Source organism: Aethina tumida, chromosome 1 (assembly GCF_024364675.1).
Source record: "Aethina tumida isolate Nest 87 chromosome 1, icAetTumi1.1, whole genome shotgun sequence".
NCBI classification, from domain to species: Eukaryota; Metazoa; Arthropoda; class Insecta; order Coleoptera; family Nitidulidae; genus Aethina; species Aethina tumida.
The window spans coordinates 75,647,530-75,670,256 of NC_065435.1; the positions used below are offsets into that span (position 1 = coordinate 75,647,530).

The 22,727-nt window shown below is 32.4% G+C and overlaps 2 non-coding genes across 2 annotated transcripts; one reads left to right on the forward strand and one right to left on the reverse strand.

Annotated features, from left to right (window-relative positions):
• The first annotated feature begins 18,237 nt into the window (after window positions 1–18,237).
• On the forward strand, window positions 18,238–18,309 carry Trnaa-cgc (transfer RNA alanine (anticodon CGC)). Its single transcript has one exon. It is a non-coding gene; the product is annotated as a tRNA-Ala (tRNA).
• A 2,650-nt stretch (window positions 18,310–20,959) lies between these two features.
• On the reverse strand, window positions 20,960–21,031 carry Trnae-uuc (transfer RNA glutamic acid (anticodon UUC)). Its single transcript has one exon. It is a non-coding gene; the product is annotated as a tRNA-Glu (tRNA).
• Between the last annotated feature and the right edge of the window lie 1,696 nt (window positions 21,032–22,727).

Below are 22,727 nucleotides of genomic sequence, written 5' to 3' on the forward strand. Positions count from 1 at the left end.
GTTTTAGAGTTTTCGGAGACGTGGAAATATGAGAAAGATAAATGGAAGGAAAAAGAGTGGTCGTATCATTAAAAATATGCGGCTCTGTGTTACGTAAGTTTTCTTTGTTTTCCTTTGCTGACGTCATTAAGGGTCCGGCTTTTTTTTTCTGCGGGGTGGGAGGTGGTTAATACATCTGCATGCATACACGCTCACATCCGACAGCCACTTGGATGTGAAAATGGTCTTTTGTTCGGGGCCCGTTTCTTGGCCCGGATTCACGGATTTACGGCCTGCGTGCGACACAACATTTGTTTATTTTTAAAAGTGAAATATGAATAGTTGTCCATTATTTTTGTCCGGGGGAAACTTTCGCAATAATAAACAAAGTGCATATTGTTGCCGGGGAGTGTGATTAAAAAGTTCAATCTCGATCGGATCATTAAAAAGTTTGCAGTGTGAAAAATGCATTTGTACTTTAAAAACAAATGAATTTCAACTTCTTTAACTATAAGGAAATTAATTATAAAGTTTCATTGGGCAAAAACTGAAATATATACACGAAATCCAGACGCAACTTTTAAATACCGTTATTGAAAATTACTCGCGAAAACTTTATCTCCGCGTTTTTAATGAACTTTACCAATTATTTTTACACTCTTATTGATAGCAACTAATTTTTACCAATTTGATAGTGATAGAATTTAACATATTTTTTAGACACATATAGTTAATTTTTTGATTTAATGGATATACATATTAAAAAATATTAGAAATATATTCACTTTAATTACAATGTATATTCAAAATATCAGATTAATAGTTTCTTAATTACAATTGAATACATTTTTATATCAAATTTTAAAGCAGCTCTTAACATTTTTAAGTGTCATTAATTTTAATTTATTTTTTTATTTAATAGTTTTCGAATATATTATGATAACTTAATAATACACTATTTATTATTAAATTTTAGAACCATATAAGAAATCTTCTTAGAAATTTGTAATAAAATATAGTAGAACATAACAGAATTGCATTTTATAAGGTTTTTGAATAAAACATTTCCATAATTTTAATATGCGTATATTAAAAACGATATTAATATAATTTATATTAGAAAATTTCTTTTGTTATAAAAATAAATTTTATTTATTTAGACATTTGTTACAAATTGTATTTGCATAACTTATTTTATATAGAGGACGTCCCCAAGTCGTTGATTTTGGCTATTAAAAGTATTTCCAGACCATTTGTAGAAAATTGACTTAAGTGTACTTAACTGTAAACCATTTTTTTAATATTTCTGGCCATTTCTAAAATAATTACGAAACCTGCTTGTAATAATATATTACATACTTTTCATAAAAGATATAGATATAATAATATCTCTCTGCTAATATCAATATATACTAATTATATTACTCATATAACTAGTACTTTATTTTGTTTAGGTTTTCTAAAAACCAAAAAAAAAAAAACAATTTTATTTTCCTGTGTTTTATAGAAAACATTAAACATCTTGTAATTTGACAAGAATATTGTTATATCTTAAGTAAAGGTAATTTATCACAATTTAAATATTTTTAGAAAGCTAAATTTTCATCATCATTATCATTTATAGTTTCCAACTGACTTAACAAAGATTCATATATTATATAACAATTTTTTATTTTAATTTTATTATTTTTTTTTTTTCTAAAATTTTAAATAATGTGAAAAATGTTTTTTCTACCGTTTGTTTAAAACAAATTAAATAAAAAAAATAATAATCTCTACCCATTTAAGTCACTTTTTCTCTATAGTCAACCAATCAATCTAAGACATCTTGTACACTGTGACTCATATAAGATGAAAATCCTACCGACATTTTATTTATAACTCAATTTTAATAAATAAATGCTTAGAAGACAAATAAAAATCTTCATACACCTAGTATAAGTCTATTATAACATTTTGTGTAGCCAAAAAAAAAAAATATATATATATATATATATATATATATATATATATTTATTTATTTATAATTTATAATAATAAAAACTATTTGTGAAAATTGTGTGATATTTCAGATTTCTTTTACCATTATTTGACGATTTAGTTTAGTTTCCAAATCAGAAATTTCATTAAAAAATGTGACTCTTAGTTCTGTCACAGACTTATTAAAATACAATCAATATTTCTTTATGACATTTAGTATAAAGCCATTTTGACTGCCAAATTTAATGAAAAACTTTTTATTTTGTAAAAAATGCTCTAATTCAATTTTTGTCTGTAAATGATGCTAGAGTAGATCCATATATAACGTATCTTATTATGTTCCTTCTTAAATTATTAGTTGTTTAGCACCGTAAAGTGCCTCAAAGAAAATTTTCTTGTAAACATTTTGATGATATAATTGCAGTTTTGGAATAAGGCAGTTTGAGTTAAAAGTAGCCCAAATATATATCTCATGAAATGTAATAAGCCGCGTCACCGGTACATCGTAATGCCAATATACGACGTAGTGCTAATCGAAAACGTGTTAAAAACAGAGTCTTCTGATTATTTCTACTAGACTTGGACTAAGCTTCGTGCAGACGATGGAATTATTATATAAGACTGTCTACCGCCAGAAGACAGTTATGTGAAACTGATTTTAGAAACAGAATACCTTTTAGACACCCTCTGTCAAACAAGGATCATCGGAATGCCCGCAGACCATGAGCCCACAATCACCGCCTGTGGACTGCAGCCGAATAGCGTAATTGTTTGATTACAGATAAGTCTAGGTACACATCATACCATATAGCTGTATTCGGACATGGCGTGAACGTGGCGATAAAAGAAGAAACATTGCATGCGGAGTGAAGTTTCTTTAGAGACACGTATGGAGCTGCTCATATTAAACCGAAAAATTATAAATACTCTACAATAGTGATTATTCAATCAATTATTTTTTACGAGATATACATTTGGCGTAGCAAACTCATGACATTACCCGAGTAGTAACAAACTGTAGGCTAAGGGAACAACGTTTTGGACTGTCTTCAAAGACAGCTTTACACTCGAAACTACCAGTCTCAACAGTAACTTGCTAATATTCTTGGGGAAAAGTGGTGAACTATGGATCAAGAATTTATTCGTTCACTAATTTTGAGTATGCCAAAGAAGGTGGAACGTGTTCATAAAGCAAAAGTGACCAATCAAGTATTAATCGGAAAAATATTGCGTTTTTCATTAATTTTGTTTTATTAATTTCCTAAAGAATTTGGTGATGTCAGTTACTGGTTTACAAGTTCTGTTGTTTATCCACTTTTTTAAATTTATACATGTAATTATATTGTTTATTAAAACTTATTTAGTTGCAATATAATCTTATTGGTATTCTAAATAATAAAATAAATCGACCAGCAATGTAAATAACCCTCTGTTTATGTAAATTATATTATATTTCTACTGTTAATTTTAATATTTCTTATTTAAACATTAGATAATTATAGTATTACTTTTTTGTACGTCATTCAGAAATCTTTAAAAGATCGACATTAATTTCCGACGTTCTGCATCAATTCTTATATTCAATTTCATATATATTTTTTCAGTCTTTGTAGTTAAATATTAAATATACTTCAGCTGAAATTTACAATGTGGTTGCACACGACATTTTTAATTGCAAGTTCGTTATTATGGTGGTTTTTACAAATGTTAGTACCAACCAAGATACAATGTAACAAAAAGTGTTTCGCGTCGAGTTTATCGTCCACATTAACCTCAACGTTGTGTGTGTACGACACCGTTTATTTCCCTTTCGGTGCCGCGCACTCCTCGAACCGCCACCCATAATCTCGACCGACGACTTTTTTATTAGTGCCACCACCCCCGGCAAACGACTCATATCTTATTCTAATTAACAATCATCGTATCTAAGTAACGCCCCTAATATGTAAATCTCTCATTTCGCTCTCTTTAATTAGAAATAAAAAAAAAACAGGGACCGGGAGAGAAGGAAAAAGATAAGATAAAATTTCCCTTGCCTTTCATCTGGTCCCGGGGAATACGTGGCGCGTTTCGGCTACGGGGGCGCACAAAAGATTATTGTTTCTACGTGTGGACGCCTTTTTTTCGGCTAATGGAACAACGCCTAGTGCTTTTCACTCGTTCCTTTAGTTGCTACGTGCAGATTGCCATTTTTGTTTTCAGGACTAATTAAAGTCTGTTCAGTGAGGCAACGAATATGGCAATTGTTGACTTGCACTGTTACTTGAATTTTTCACCGCAAAAACCCTCATACAATATATTATATAAAAATCTAGGTATAATAATGCTATAAAAGTACTACATTTTAAATAATTCCAATTCGAAAATTAGTAAACAAAGTCGTAAATGGTGGTGATCGGAGCTTCGAACATATTTATCAAGTTAATTTTATTAATGAAAAATGTGTAAAAATGTTTTACAAAAACAATATTCTAAATAACACAAGATCGAATACTATTTACTCTTTAAGTAGGGGTATTAAACGAATGAATTACAATTGTTTTTTTGCTCTTGTACTAGAGAATTTTTAACACAAATTGGATATACACATTTGATAAACATCCTTGTAATTACTCAACATATCTTAAAAATTGACACAACCTAAAGAAATTTAAGTTTAAACAAGTATATGTTTCTGAAAAAAACTGCCTTAATTTTAATACACGTTTATTTATCAATTAATTGTATTATAAAAAATATATTACAAAATATTGTACAACATCAAATATTATTAAGTCTGAGTAGTTAAACAAGGATGATTTGGACTTTTAATAACATTACACAATTTGTAATTTGTAATTATTCAAATTTCACCACAGTCAAATCTTAAAAACTGACGACCTAAAATAATGTCCACTGCGAACTAAGTTTACTATTTTGAAAAACTGCTTTAAAATATCAAATTTATTAGTTAATTCTACATTCTAATGTGCTACAGAATTTTATGTTCTAACTAAAACGAAATCTCATATTATTAAGTAAGAGTAGTAAAGCGGATGACTTGAACTCCGAATAATAATTGCTTTTTTCCTCCCAAACTAAAGACTTTTATCACATCTGAAGTACACACACTTGATTAAAACCCAAGTTCCTCTCGAACTAAATTTTAAAAACTGGCCCAATCGAAAAGAAAATTTCTTTTACAATTTTTTTCTCTAAAACTGAGATATTCAGTTAATTTTATTCATGAAAAAATGTAAAAATATGTTACCGAAATTGTGCCACATTATACGAGACCGGATATTATTTACTGAGTAAAGATGGTCTGAACTCCGGACAACAGTTGCCGATCTGGAGAGCTTTTTTGTCGCAAATCAGGTACAAACATAATAAAATACTTTGTACGTACTCAAGTTTTATCAGAAACTAGTGATGTGCGGCTAATATCTACTCGATATTTAGTATCTGATACTCGCGCGGGACTAAAGGTATCGTGTCTTTCGGACGCAAAGTATTCGTTACTCGAATCTCGAGTAAAAGTATTAAGTACTCAAAGAGCTCGGCACTTCACTTCGTCGCATTTAATTTGATATATTTTATTATTATATTTCGTTGATATCTTGTCTTTCTAAATATATTATATTTAAAGTTTCTATTATGTTCAAATGGTTGTTTGTTTTATAACCATTTGTTTTTTCTATTATTCTTTAAATATTACAGGTTACAATTGTATTTAATATATTATTGCTTTTTTCCTCTCAAACTAAAGACTTTTTCATCACATCTGAAGTACACACACTTGATTAAAACCCAAGTTCCTCTGGAACAAATTTTTAAAAACTTGCCCAATCAATAAAAAAATTGCTTTTCAAAATTTTTTCCCTACAACTGTTTGGAAATTGGATGATATTGAGTTAATTTTATTAATGAAAAAATGTAAAAATATGATAACGAAATTGTGCGTATAATGATACGAAATCGGATATTATTTACTAAGTAAAGGTGGTCTGAACTCCCAACAACGATTGTTGTTGTCGATCTGGAGAGCTTCTTTCCCGCAAATCAGGTACAAACATAATAAAATGCTTTCTAAGCACTCAAGTTTTATCAGAAATTAGTGATGTGCGGATAATATCTACTCGATATTTAGTATCTTATACTCGCGCGGAACTAAAGTGTTCGTGACTTTCGGACGCAAAGTATTCGTTACTCAAATCTCGAGTAAAAGTATTAAGTACTCAAAAAATTCAGTAGTTAACTTCGTCACATTTAGTTTGATATATTTCATTATTATATTTTGTTGATATCTTGTGTTTCTAAATATATTATATATAATATATTAAGTTTCTACTGTTGAAATATTTATGTTTGTTTTATAGCCATTTATTTTTTTTCTATTACTCTTTAAATATCATAGGTTACAATTGTATTTAATATATTCTTTTTGTGGTCTACTATATTTTTTAACTTATATACTTCGATATATAATCTAAATTTTATGATTAATCAATATGTATTTTGATTATCAAATAGTATCATTAAATCTCAATATTAGTAAGCGGTATTGAGTAATAAATATGTCATGATTACTTTAATTTTTTAACTTGTTTGTAACTACTCAGGTTTCATTGGAATCTGATCTTAAAGACTGACACACAACCTGAAGGAATTTAAATTGCAAATCAATTCATTTTTATAAAAAATTAGATAAAAATATTATTTGATTTATTAATCAATTATTTTAATAAGAGAAACATACAAATATTATTATATTAAGTAAAGTATTATATTTTAAATAACATAATTGAGTGTGAGTAGTAAATACTGGTGATTTAATCTCCAAACAACAATTTTTCTTTTCCACTTGAACCAGAGAATTATCGGCAACAAATTAGGCACACACGCTTAGTAAACTGCTTTGTAACTACTCAAATTGCGTTGTTCCAAGTTTATTCTTCTCAGAAACTCAAATGATCTGAATTCCGAATAACGATTGTTTCTTTTCCTATGGAACTGAAGACTGTTTGTTACAAATCAGATACATATACTTGATAAACTTCTTAAATCGGCACTCGCTAAAGGATTTATTTTTCTAAAAAGCTTCTTTATAATATTTAATTTATCTGTTAACTTTATTAAAAGAAAAAACATGAAAATATGTTACAGAAAATTATACTTCAAGTACTTGCATTACTAAGTAGAAAATTAGTATAAGTAGCAAACGCAGGTGATATGAACTCCGAACAACGACTGTTTTTAGTCACAAATCTGATATGCACTCTTAATAAACTTGACTGAAATTTTACCATAACAAAAATTAATGTCTACAGAATTTTCCCTTATAAACCAAATTTTTCTAAAACTGTTGTGAAATTATATATTATATAGTTGATTTTATAAATGAAAGAATTGTAAAACTATTTTACAGAAATATCGTTATCGAATATTATTTATTGAACAAGTGTGAATAGTAAATGCGGAGGATTAAAGCCAGGATTGTTCTTTTTCCTCTAGATTTTTTTTATCACAATTGAGGTACACACCTTTAAAAACTGACGCAGTCGAAAGAATTTCTAGCTAAGTATTTTTCTCTAAAATTGCTTTGAAATTCCATATTAGTGAATTAATTTTAATAATCAAAAAGTATAAAAATGTGTTACAGAAACAATATTTAACTTGATAGTAACTTTCCATGTTCACCTTGAGTTAAATCATAAAAATTGGCACAGTCGAAAGAATTTTCCTTTATATTCCCTAAAAACTGCTTTGAAATTCCCTGTTAATGAATTAGTTATTTTATTAATGAAAAAGGTATAAGAATATGTCATAGAAACAATGTTATAAATAACACGAGATCAAATATTATTTACTGAATAAGTATGATTAGAAAACGCGGTTGATCTCAACTCCGAACAACGATTGTTCTTTTTCCACTCGAGGCAGAGAGTTTTCGACCACAAATCAGGTACACACACTTAATAAACTTCTTTGTAACTTTCCAAGTTGCGCCCGAGCTTGAATATAATACAGTGGGACGTTTGGCAGTGAGAAACTTTCGGCAGCGTCACGTGTGAGGGTTTTTCTAGTTTATTTATCGAAAATTATAGACGAAAGGGTTTTTCTCGGACCGATGGGTAATTGAATTTTAAACGGCACATCGATTATTAATTAGTTCGTTAAAAATTCGCCGGTTCTCTTTGACTTTCTTTCGCGCGATGGAAATTAGTAATTGTCTGTGCGCAGTTTAATAGAAACATAAGACGGGAAAAGTCTCGGGGACGTTGGGACGCGCGCGAGGTGGAGAGGGGGCCGTGTATTTTTCCATAAACTGCCTCTGACATATCATTAATTATCAAAATAAGAAACACAAAGTGCTGCGTTCCCGTCCTTTCGCGCGACATCAAAGCGAAATCAGTTGAAAATTTCAAGTGATAAGAAAGCCTTTCAAAATTACAATTAAGGCGAGTACAAGTGCACAATCTATGAAGTAAGATGTACGAAAGAAAAGAATTACTTTTATTGTCTCCACTTGCATTGTAAAGGGGTTAGTCCTGCCCCGCGGCGTCTCCACCCCTCCGACGTTTTTGCATGACAGCCCAAAGAAAACTTACTCTGGTAAATGTAGATAGAATTTCTTCATTTTGTCTCCGCCATCGTCCATTTCCCTCCCACCCCTTTACCGCCACCCTAATGAATGCTACGCGGATTTATATGCGTTTTATTACACTTTTTTTTAACTATTCTTATCTTTTTTACTGTTTATTTAATGTTATAAAGACATTTACCCCTATAATAGGTATGACCTGTGAGAGTATACATATAAGATTTATAAACTGGCATTAATTTTCAGGGACTGTCTAATGTTACTTCCAGCAGAAACTTTTAAAATACCTAAAATATTTAATAAAGCGCCTGGATGTAATTATTAATATAAAAACCTGAATTACATCAACGTTAACATTAAAATCTGAGAAAAGTCCCAAGGAAAATGATTAACGGAAATAAAAAAAGGCACGAGAAATGCAATTAAAATATTAAAATCGCTTTTAATTCAGCTCTGCTTCCTTCAAGCAAAAAACAAAAACCAGAGCGAGGAGGACACAAACAACAATTACAGTTCATTTAAATTAGATTAAGATTTTATAAACAAAACGTAATATTCGCCGTAATTAAGAAAAACTTCCAGGCGAGACGAATTTAGATCCAAGGAAACACATTAAAACTTGTAACTTTGTTTTTTTAATACATGAAAATGGTGAATTCGCCAGTTTAATAGTTGGTAACATTCCGTTAAATGTGGGTCAATAAATCAAACTCCATAACTTAAAAAAATGTAACCATACATAACACACATGTTAATAAATCATAATCAAGAAAAATTAATATTCCGCTTTGTTTAATACTATAAAATATTTTTAAAATAGTGTAATTATTAACATATCATTAAATTCACTAAACTAAACTTTCTAACTTAAAAAATATAACTACACAATTAATGTGTAATAGATATAAGAAATTTTTAATGGTAAATTAAACAGAACAGGGATATTAATAAATCATAGTCAATAAAAATGACTGTTCCACCTTTTTCAAATATAATAAAATATTTTTTAAAATACTGTTTTCGGCGATTTAATAGTTATTAACATTTCGTGAAGTTTGGGTCATTAAATTAAAGTGTTAAATTTAAAAAATGTAACTAAACGTTTAATTTTACAAAAGATATAATAATATTATGTCATGCTTAATAAAAATATCTATTCCAGTGTTAATCAATATTATTTTTATATATTTTTTAATGGTGAATTCGACAATTTGAGAGTTATTAACATTTCGTTTTTTTTTAGGTAAATTTAATCCACAATCCACTAATAATACATTATACCTAATAAAACTATTCCAGTTTTCAAAAATATTATTATTATATTATATATTACACATAATGGTGTATTCACCATTTCAATGGTTGTTAAAATTTTGTTAAATTTTGATCAGTAAATTAAAAAATTTAGTCAGTTTTTTTAAGTTAAAGTGTTTAACTTTACAAAAATGCAACTAATAACAAGTTGCCAGTTTAACAGGTATTACCAAGACATCAAATTTGGGTCAATTAAGCGTTAGTAACGTGTTAAACTTACAAAATGTAACTAAACATAGCAGATATAATAATAAATAAATCATAGTGACTAAAACTAATTGTCACATCTTTCACAAATATTAGTAAATATTTTTTAAAACAATGATTTCGCCATTGGTTATTAACCATTAGTTAAATTTCGGTCAGTAAATTGAATAATCTAACTTGGATAAACAACTAATACATAACATTGAATAATACATTATGCTAAATAAGAATGATTATTCCATCGTACAAAAAGTATTATCTTTTTTTAAATGGTTATTAAAATTTCATTAAATTTGAACAAGTGAATTAAACTGTCTAACGGTTTAATAGCTATTAGTTAACCAGAACCATAGTTGTTAATATTTAGTTAAATTTGGATAATAAATAATAATTAACAAAATGATTACCTTTCACACATATATTTTATAGTGAATATGTGGTCTTAATAGTTATTATTTTCATTATTTTTGAGTTAGTAAATTAAATTTAATACACAACTCTAATATATACTTCCGGACCAATGTTAAGTAGGATTTTTTCTTATAGTTTAAAACATACTACATGCGTTTAAAGTTTAAGTATTTAATTATTATTTAAAATAATCTTTATAGTATTTCTTTAAAAATGGTGGATTCGCCGGTTTGGCAATGGTTAAAATTTCGTTTAAATTTTAGCACACCTGTTGAAGATATCCAAATGAAAATTGCACGAAACTAACGGTGTTCGAGCTTAATAACCGACTCGGGGTGGAAACGTTCACGCAGTTAATAATATTAATAAAATTAACGCGGAACTAGCGGTTAATGAGATTCGCAAAATTGTAAATTAAAAGTGGCCGCCACGGACGGTTGTAATGCTGTGTTTTATATTTACGGGCGAACCGAGCATTTTCCAATAACATTACTGGGCGAAGCCGGATGGAAAATTAATTTTTATCTGCATATATATAAGTGCGGGCCCGATGGAATTCTACTTCGAAGACGTGCCATTAATTTCCATTATTCCACCCGTAATTGCACGGGAGTATTGATGGAAATTCTATTTCAACATCCCCGTAATTATATGTTTAAAATTTGTACTCGTCTCCAAAGGGATAACTAATAAAAGCAAAGTGACCAGCCGAACGTAATTAATATAATATAGGTCAGTTTAATCGCTTCATCCGCCCTCCGGAGAGTCTAGGCCGCCGGCGGCAAAGGGTTGGACGGCCGCCGTGGGAAAAAGTGCGCCCGCGTATTTTTTCGACGGACGCCAATGCCGCTGCCATTAATACTTCTTCTTCAAAGCACAAACTCGCATTTTAATCGATTTCATTTGCGCATGTGAGCCTGTGGCAAAAACTCTACCCTCACTTGGTGACGCGCGGGGTCCCCGAGAACTAAGCATCCCGGGGGGGTGTTACGGGACGCGGCGAACCCGCAACCCCCCCGAGATGGTCCCCGACCGTCCGCCCCTCTCGCACTCCCCGCGAAAAGAAACGGAAGAGTGCTCGAATTAAGCAAAGACGGGGGCCTCTTCAGCTCATTTACATTCTTTCTTGTTTCACTTATGTCTTGTTTCGGAACGCGACTACGGAACTTCCATACGTTCCGAAGGGGTTGAACTCCGGCACGTGGGAATGTGCAGGGGATGCTCACGGTTCACTTGGAGGCGCCGCGGAATTTATAATTATTCTTTGCGTGTGTTTCCGGGGGGAAAAACTGGCGAGCATGTGTCGAGGCGTCGTGCGATCCCACCGAAAGGGATGCTGAAAGATTAATGTCTCGTGTAAACTGTGCATGTCGACACAAGGGAAGTTTATTGTACATTAATAATTGTGGATCTAGAAATCAACCCGACTGATGCATATATAATCAAAAACACACCATGTGTGTATGTTTCTTATGAATTTATGTACACGTCTATATTTACAAACAATGAAAATGACGAATAAATTCATTTAACTCAACACAAAGTTAAATTAATTCAGTAGGAAAAATAATTAATTTTTAAATAAATAAAAATGTTAATTAACTAAATAAAAATGGTTGTCCGTCCTTAGGTTACGCCAATGGAACCGGGGGATGGCGGTGGTCCGGAGGGTGGAGGGGAAGCGGTTTGAACGAAGATTTTAATGGGGACCGGGAACGTAAGAAAGTTGACTGTGCTCGTACGTGTACAGCGGACCGGTCGTACAGAGCTTTTTTCAGCCGCTCCGAATTTTAATTAAACTGGGCCACTCGGCTTTCTCGCGCGCTCACACACCGCCACCGCCGCCGCCGACGACCTCGCCGTCCCCCGCACAATTGTCTTAAATGTTGGACAATTAAAATATTTCATTGTAGTATACTTAAAATAAATGTTTATAAAAATTTATAAAATTATTATACTTAAAAGAATACTTAATAGAATAGTTCCAGTAAATATTGGACGGTCCATTTTTTACAGTAACTAATTAGAAAAAATTAAATTAATTTATTATTTTTTAAAATAGTTCACGTAAAATATATAATTTTTTGAATACTTCCTCTCTCACCCTATTTAGAAGAATGTTTTGTTAAATTTATTACATCAGTGAACTAAATAACCACGTGTAAAATAGAGACACCTTCGTATATTTTTTATTTATAATTCGACTTTGAAATTCAACTCAAAAAGTTCAGAAAATGAAACTCTGCATCAAAATTGTTTTCTATGTCACTCGACATAGGTTTATTATAATACTTTTTATAGCCAAAAATTTTGAAAACAAGATACTAAAATTGTCCTCTGTACTGTAAATATTGACACGTAGTACCTATTTTCTGTATGAAAAATCTAAGAAACACATTAAATTAATGACTGACAACTCACCAGATTTAAGCCAGCAAAATAATGTTGAATAGATAGTAAAAATACCTTTTAAATAAGATATCACAAAACCACTTCCTTCAATAAAAAATAGTCTATACGCCCATATAATACTAAGTAATTAGGTACACATCAACTTTATTTCAAAATTTAGTTGATTAACTTTTACAACATTTTAAATATTTTATTATTTTGTGTAACAAAATTTCACAAAAAAAAAAATCTGTGGCAGAATTAATGAACACGTTTTTCTAACCACATAAATCATATATAAAAAAATAATAATAAAAAATGTAAAAAATATTTTAGATGATCAAATAGTAAGTTAGTAAATTTGTTCTGATGTACATGATTTTATTATTTCTCAGTGCCCATAAGCCACAAAAGTTCACTATGACAGCATTCATTTATGCACTTTTAAAATGTATTTGAAAAGGCACTAATATGATTGTGAAAACTAAGTCATCATCTGATATTTGTCAGCTATCAGTCACATTTTATCCCATAATTTATCTGATCAAATCAAATAATTTTTAATTGCGTTCAAATTTATTAATACGCAATATTTTTTTATGATCAACCTCGATTAAAAGCCATATAAATATTTTTCTTACGGATCACATGCACCAAATTATTCAATACCATACGGTCACTATCGACTATTTTTTAATAAAATAAGTGATTTTTGGAAGTTATTTATGTACTCCCTTCAGTACTATTTTGCATGCTAAAATATTAGTTATGAGTGATCCATTTCACTGATTAAAATAAACTTTCAATTTAAATTAATTTATTATTTGCTCAAAATGTTTTTCCTACACCTCTTAACAGTAAAAAAACATTTTATGCTGAAATTTGCATAAATATTTATTGAAATAAAAAGTTAAGAATTTTTTATAACCCTACTGTATATTCTTTAAGCTACTTTTATTAAAATGGTATTGTATATAAAAAAAGTACGGGAGTGTTTTCTTTATAAATAATTTAAAAAGTCGAATTTTAATAAATATTGATTTACTTTTAAAAAAATACGTAAATCAATATATTTATGAGAATAAAATTTTAATGAACATAATGCATTAAGTTTTTTACATTAATAAATAATTTAGTTAACAATTTTCAAAATAATATTGGCAAAATCCACAATTTTCTTAACATTAATTAATTATAAAAGTATAAAATAATATGAAAATACAGAAGTATTTAAAATGTGTGAAATACTTTATATATTTTTGTTTATTATCATATAAATGATATGAAAAGGCGAAGAAAATGTTTTGAAGGATTGTGCGCCGTTAGTCGGTTCGTTCTCTCGTCTTTCGGCTCTCGCATCCATCGAAAGACCATTTTAAACGTCGATTTTACCCTTTGTGCCCCCCAGTTCGGCTCCTCGGCGGCCCCCGCCCGCCGCCCGCCGCCCGCTCCCCACCGTTCGGCCCGGCCGCCCGCTCGCTAATTAATTATTTTCTTACTACGCCGTTTTTCACTCATATTCGATCGAACACATCTCTGTCTCCCCGTCCCGCTCTCAATTATAATTATAAATTACGCGGACTCGCCCCGCTTTGAAATTTTCCAAACGGACCTTTGACCTACGTCGGGACGGCGAATCGATGGTAGAAACAAACGTTCGGGTGTCACGGAAGAGTGGTCGATCCGGGTGCAAGGTTGGAGTCGGGAGACCGGAAGCCGGAAGCGGTGCATCCAACTGCTTTTCCAAATGAATATGGAAAAGTGCATTCGGAACGAAAATAAACGAAAATTCGAATTTTTTTTAATAAATAATTATTTGGCAAACAGAAACGTAAGATTTGTTCGTTCTGGTTTTGTTTTCAGTTCGAACATCGATTTTATTTAATGAGAATTAAACAGAAATGCTTCCTCAAGTGTTCAGCGGGTCTTTCTATAAGGAAATTGCAGGTAATTAAAATGAAATTATTTCCAATTACTGCGATATACACAAATGAATACTTCAAGATATTTTATTGGAATTAGTTTCCTATTCAGCGAGCGCACAAACGAAAAAAGAAATTATGAATTCGCGCCGTGATGTTCCCCGGAAAACACTGTTTTACGATTGGAAAGCGTCGTTGATGGAAGCAAATTAATTTTTGTTTATGTTTTTTATTACTGTATGTGTGGGATTTTATAACGGTTTTCTTGTTGGTTGATCGTAATACGTGGCTAATTACCTGGAAACACAAAAAGATATGTATCTTGGAAGAGTGTTTCTTCATAAAAATTAATATATACTGCAATATTAACTTCCAAGAGGGTGGCAGAAGCTTTGGCGAAAACTTTTTTAAATAACTGTTAAATATATCAATTTACATTAATGTAAAATTTTTTTATTTATATTTAGAAGATATAAATAAAATAAATATAAATAATTAAACATAAAAAATAAAAAGATGTTAGTTCACTTTTTTTAAATTTCCTGGACAATTCTTCTGTTGGGTGAATTTTTAATATATTTGTAGAAATTATAAAATGAATTTCAGCATGATTAGAATTCGAAATTGAAACACAACAATAAGGAAGTGCATTAAGGTGCGGTTGGTGTAATGGCGTAAGTCCACCTCTGAAACAACTGGAAATGCAATAATCCAATAGGTAATATAACAAAGTGGAACTCCAGGATTGGCGGACATTGTTTAGAATTGAACTTTGATGTAATTATCAGTTTCGTTGTAGTATCGGTGGCAAAGTATATCAATTGCAAATATATCGGGTATCCAATCGGATCGGAGGGATGGAGGACGAAAGGACGGAGGGCAGAGTTGTCCAAGTTATTCGGAATGGGGGCCAGCCTGAAACATACTTGGCCATTTAGCAAATTGCCGCAAAACCGCCCAATCTAACTTGGAAAGTGTAATGAAACATAATGTAATGAAATACCCCGTCAATATATCGAAGTCCAGTAACAATTACAGGTAACTAATACTCCTTGATACGTGTTTAAAGTTGGCTGCATTGTTTACGATGTAGCCGCAAAGCCAAGAATAATGGGGGCAGAGCGGGGGGTCCCTGGACCTCCGGCCGGAGTCAAACCAAGACAAATGGCATTCGCATCGTCCAGGTTAATTCCGCCAGTTTGCGAAACTTAAGCGATCCGAGGGACGAGGCGGACCGAATTCCACAAAGTTCCATGCCAGATGCCCGGGCATTTCGCACTCCCGCCACCGGAGTGGACACTCGATACAAATCGTCCTTCTCCCATCCTTTTATCCGGATTCCTCACTCACCTACCACCCAACCATCCAATGATTTATTGTCTCACCATACTAATTAAAAACACTTCTTCTTTAAGGATCATTACTGTTACAACTTTTAAATCAAACAAGATGAGGTGAAGAAGTTAATTTTGAAATATCTTTTAAAAGCACTAAGAAATAATTTTAATTGCGACGAAGTTTCACCTAAACACTGGTGAATAAAAGGTAAGTAAAAATATTGAGGAGGGAATCGATGTTGAAATGTAGATTTGTCTCCGATCAAATCTGTAATCCCCCCAGTGTTAAGTACGTCTGCCAAACTGTCCAGCACACACAAGTCCCAGTTGAGTCCCTTTCGGACCCCGATCACCTTTGCGGCCGGCATTAGGAATTTCATAATCACTCGACCTCACAAGAGCGACAAGATCTGCTGCTCCGGATATATATTAATATCCCCCCAAGATTTATGAGATGCATGACTCATTCCGTTCGTTCTCCGTTCGGCACAGTCGAACGCGTATTAATTATTACCGCGATTGGACAGTCCAAGTCCGGCTAAGTGTCCAAACTTCTCTGTGTAGTTATTTATTGAATAAGATTATCGTCCTAATGATATAAGCGCAGTTAGAGCCGGACTCAAGGGGCAAAACTATCCAGATGCTCCCCCAAAAATTTTACATGTTAATTCCCCAGACAACAAACTATAATCTAGTCAGTAAAGTAAAAAACTGATTTGAATGACTTAAAGGTTTTTTAGACGCCGTCTCCTCGTTACCAAAGGTAAAATAAAAAAAATATTGAAGCAATTACAGGTCTGGTTCGAGTGCGAGATGTTTTTCGGGCAAGGGGGTGGGTTTACATTCGCAGTAATTAACGGGGGCACACCACCTTCTTATATATATTTATCTAGCTGAAATCCTCCTCGTTTAACTTTAATTTCCAATGAGAGGCGGTGGACGGAGCTGCTTCTGGCCCGGGGCAGTCTTCTAATTACTGAGACTCTGAGCGTAAACAACATGTTCCCCGGGAAAACTAAATTTCAAACAAATTTTCCCTCCCCCACCGCCCGGTTAAAAGTGCAGGTCGGATGCAATTTATTTATGTTACGGAGCAATATACACGGCCACGTCTTCCAAGATTGCCGCTCCACTTTTAAACTCGACTAGTGCAGTAATTATTTTATTAACCCCGGCTCAAAAAAACCAATCCCGCCTCATTGTAATTAACACTTTAAACTACAAGGACATTAGCTCGGGGCGCTCGAGTGCTCTCGTTCCCATTTTTACCTGCAGCCCTCGGTAAGTACGTCGTTAAATTATGAATTGAGAGTATACTCTGTTTATGGTTGTTTATTCATTCATTACCAATGCTTTATAAAGTTTTCTCTATAAAGGAATGCTTAAAAATACTCGGCAAACGCTACAACAACTGGCGCAGTCGATGGGATGCACTTTATAATCTTGTATTATCTACTTCACAATTGCACGTTTGTTATTTACTTAAACATCTATTATTTAGTAATGAAACGTCGTTTATAGAATATAGAGAAAAGAGTACATAATCAACATCTTAAATTCCAGCTTTGTTTTATTTAACCGTAAAAGAGATAAATTTTTCATTTGGTGTCAGTCGAGTTGGGCCCCCGCTAATAATTATTTAGTTTCCAATTTCGAGATCCGCGAAACATAAAAGTGGGTGGAGGCGCCACTCATGCAGTCCGGAGATGTAAAAATCCAGTCTCATCTCTGACTATTAATTAATTTTTAATGCACTTCACATTTCCTTCTTGTCCGCCGTCGGCGCAGCCTCTCCCGCTCGCCGTTCGTGTTGCACTTTTTTTTCTGTTGCTGCCGATGGTCGGAGTTCGTTCGTCTCTTCCTCGACTTATGAATTCGTAATGAGATTGCCGGATAGATTACAGGGTTTGGACGAAAATTCGGGCCGGGACAATTCAATTGTATTACTGCGACGACTTGCATTTTTCTAGTGGAGATATTTATGAACGAAAAGGTTAGAAATGCTTAAAATTAAAATTTTAAAGATCACAAAAAGCTTTGTCAAACATTTATTTTATTACAGGAAATGTTAAACTGTTTCTACATTTGAATAAATTGTATCATTACTTACATCGGGGGTGTAACTCAGTGGTAGAGTGTCTGCTTCGCATGCTGAAAGTCCTGGGTTCAAATCCCAGCTCCTCCAAATTACTTTTTTTCACTTTATATTTTTTTTATACTCATAATTTAATTTTTACTTTATTTTTTTATACTTTATATAATACAAAAAAATTGAAAATTCAAAATTCAAAATTATTTATTAAAAAAAACAAGTCACAAAATTTATACACCTTGACATACATATAAAATCGGGTAACAGAAATAACGTGTGGCGGGATCTTGTGGGCTGGCTTGAAATCACGGTCTGTTCCTTATGGAGATTTGTAAAGAAGCTAAAAGGGGACGTCCTGTATATCCGACCATCCTTCCCCAGACATTTCGCAATAATACATAAAACGGACACGACAAATTTTACACCGGTGCAAAAGAGCATACAGCAAAAAGACCCAGAACATACACTCTCAACCACAGATAATCCAAAATAATGAACATTCTAATCTACTCAGGCCATGCGAAGTGCACCAAATTTTGAGCAAGCTGCCTAAAAGCAAAACTCCCGGACCAAACGGCATTGAATACATCCTCCTAAAGAACATACCAACAAAGACACTGGTCCATCTACCTTATATTATCAACGGTATACTTGGGTTGCAATCCTTCCCAGACCAATGGAAGCACACTGTGGTTATCCCCGCTCTTAAACCCCGTAAACCACCACATAACCCCAACTCATACATACTGCATGATTAGATAGACTGGTGTACCTTCGAGGAAGAACTTTCCAGGTGAGAATCGGCGGGGAATTGTCTAAAACACAAAATGTTTCAGCTTCAGAGCAAACTATACAACCTTTATACCTCCGACATCCCAAAGTATTCCCACACCAGCTTGGCACTATACGTGGACGACACAGCCACCTACAGCTCGTCCTTCCACTCTCAAGTCTCTACTCAGCAGATTAAAATCCACCTGAGCATTGCACTGCGTGTGAGACTTCTGCCAAAATATTTTGTGCTTCAGATAATTCTCAACCGATTCTCACCTGGAAAGTTCTTCTTCGTAGATATGAATCAGTTAGTTTGACCAAACTTTTTGGCAATTTTGCTGACTTCATTTATACATACATTATATAGTGTATCTAACCGTACAGTATCGAAGGTCTTTTGCATATCCAGAAAAAGTGCAACTGTGCTGCTCAGGTGGTGTTAAATGGAGTTGGATGTCAGCTATTTCCAGGCGTCGTAGCCTTGGATATGGAGCTTAGAAGCGATATTGGCCTGTATGAGTGTTAGAGTTAGTACTGGAATAACCACGGTGTGCTTCCATTGATCCGGGAATTATTGTAACCTAAGTATACCGTTGATAATGTAAGTTAGATAAACCACTGTCTTCCATGGTGTGTTCTTTAAGAGAGTATATTCGTTGTCATCTGAACCAAGAGCTTTACTGTTTGGCAGCTTTCACAAAATTTGGTGCGCTTCGCTCGGGCTTGTGAGTGGATTTGCAAGTTCATTATTTTGGATATTATGTGGTTGAGAATCATGGGTGTTCTAGTCCATTTACTGTATGCTGTTTTGCTCTGGTGTAAAATTTGTCGTGTTGGACATGTGCTCGGAGTTGGTGTAAAAGATCTTTACAAATCTCCATAAGAATCAGTCCGTGGCTTGAAGCGTGCCCAGAAGATTTCTCCACAGGTTATTTCTGTGTTGCCCGATTTTATATGTTATTTCGTTTTTGAGCCTGTTCATTATTTGCTTGTTAATATCTAGTCTGTATTTATCAACGTTTTTTGTGATGGTTTTTTGTTTTTATAGCTCCTGGAAGGTGATATTAGTTTGGTGGTTGTGTACCTGGCTAGCTTTAGTTTTGTAAATCTTTTCTTTTTAGTGATTCCAGATTGGTGATGTGATCTCTCAGGACCATCAAAGAGTTTAACTGATTCCTGTACATATCCCAGTCCGTTTCCAAGAAGCAGAATTTGGTTCATGAGAAAACATTTGTCCTTTTTGCTGGATATTGATTACTGTCTTGTTTAGGTGTTTATTGTAAGTAGTTGTTTTTTATTACGCCGAAAGTTTTTACCTTAATCCTAGTTGGGTGGTCTTTGAAGAAAAGTCTTTGTCAAAGTGAATTCCCAGGTACTTGGTAAATTTAAGGTTAGAGTTTATTAACTCCCTTTTACTTGGGTTAATCTTCCTGGTGAGTATGTTTAGGTGGATTTTTATCTGATTGGCGGCCGCTTGTGGATGAAAGCTACAGCATATAGAGCAAGTTTAGGAAACGTCAGAGGTGTATAGGGAGTATAATTTGGGGGCTCCGGCTTCTATTTGGTGTAGGTTAGACAAGGTGACAAGGTCTATCCTGACTTAGAAGGTCCTCCCGACCAGGATGACCCTTTCTGTCAATTTGGATACGGTGCTTGGGAGTCTGATGGGTCTGTAGGAGTGAGGAACTTTTGAGTCTTTACCAGGTTTTAGGATAGGGATCACACTTGCGGATTCCCATTGGTTGGGGAAGTGTTAAAACTTAATTATAGCGTTTATTAAGTAAACTATTTGCATTATGGTTTTGTTGGAGAGGTTTTTAATTAGGATGCTTTCTATGGTATCTGGACCAAAGCATTTTTTTGTTCGGAAGGGATTCTATTTAGTTGCGTATTTCGGCGGGGTTGGTTTTTTTTTTGTAAAATACTCCTCATTGTGGGTCGGTTTAAAATGATATTTAACAAAAAGTTTTTCCGATACCGGGAATCGAACCCGAGCCTCCTGGGTGAAAGCCAGGTATCCTAGCCACTAGACCATATCGGATCTTGTTTAAATAGAGAATCTAAATCAGAAACAGCGCGAGGACAATTAAGTGTTACCATTAAGAAAGAACACCTCAGAAAACAGACAAATTTAAAGACAAATAAATAAAAGAATTCCCGTTAAGTTCTGTGTTGTAAATTTTTTATTGTAAACAAAAAAATGTAAATTTGATTGGATTGATTTTAAACCCACAAGTCACAATGGATGATGGAACTATGTTGTTTACAAACACAACACTTCCAATTAAACATGAAACCAAACCAAACATTTTAATAAAGTCTCCATGTCACATCTTCACACTTATTCTTCCATGATGATTGTAGAATACAACATCACAAAAAAGCGATCGAAGATGATAATCTAGTTACAGGAAAATCTGTCTCGTACACCTAATTTCCAATCATTTTTATTATTTAGATAATGAGATATTGATTACTGTCTTGTACAGGTGTTTATTGGTGAGTAGTTGTTTTTAGTATTTAGATAATGAGATAAAAAATAAAAAATAGGAAAAAGAAATAACTAATATTTAAAATTACTGTTAAATCTCTACATTTTAAATTAATTTGAACTGTACATCTTTATATATCACATCTTTATAAAATATTTTGTTCATCGTCATCAATGCCTGAGAAGAAAACTACGCAAAATGCATTTTGATTGTCACAATTGATCCTTGAAATCGAAAAGATTTTAATATCTAATAAAATAATGTTGTTTCCCGCACATTTCAATTGTATTGCACATTTATAGCAATGTGTTGATCTTTTTGATGTAATTATTACCTTGCTTCTAATTGTAAATGAATTGCGTTAAAACATTATTGCCACTATACACTATTTACTATATTATATTATATATTATATTAATCTCGGGAATTTATTTTTCAAATAACACAATTGAAATATAATTTAATAAATGGAATTTCAATCAATCATTTTCAGAATATAAAAACTTAGCAGTATAATTTAATATTTAGCTATGACATATTGTAAATAAATATAAATATCGAACGGACTTGCTGTTTACTCTAGTATAAATAACACAATAAGTCGATATAAATACACCGTTATGTAATTGGATGGCACAAATGGAAAAAAATCAGTACAGGAGTGTACTGATTGTTCAGCAACCAAATTGTGCTAACATATGAGAGAAAGTTTCTATATTTTTACTGTAAATTAATGTAATAACAAAATTGAATCACGACTGCAAATTATACATATAAACCAGTTACTGTTTCTTGAGAATGCAGTTGCTATAACTTTATGTAGGTACTTGTGAAAATAGTTCTATGTAATATAATGTTGAAATGTGTATTATATATAAATGTCATTTTTAATCTAAATCTAACAAATAATAAATGAAAACATTTATATGTAAAATAATAAAAACTAATTTACCGATATAAATGTTTAAATATTTTCATATTTGTTGACATTTAACAAAGCTACAAAAATATATTTATACTGGTTTCCTGCGCCTGCTTACATTCACAAATAATATTCTTAGACTCTTATTGTCGGATTTATTGAAATATCATTCCTATGTGCACCTCTTAACTGTGATATTTATTGCGTTTTTGTTTTTTGTTGTTTGGTTCAGCAAAAGAATAATTTATTGCTTTTTAAAATGGCTTCGCCTTCGACAATAAGATGCTTGTCGTCAGGATCTCTTTAAAAATATCTTCTAACGT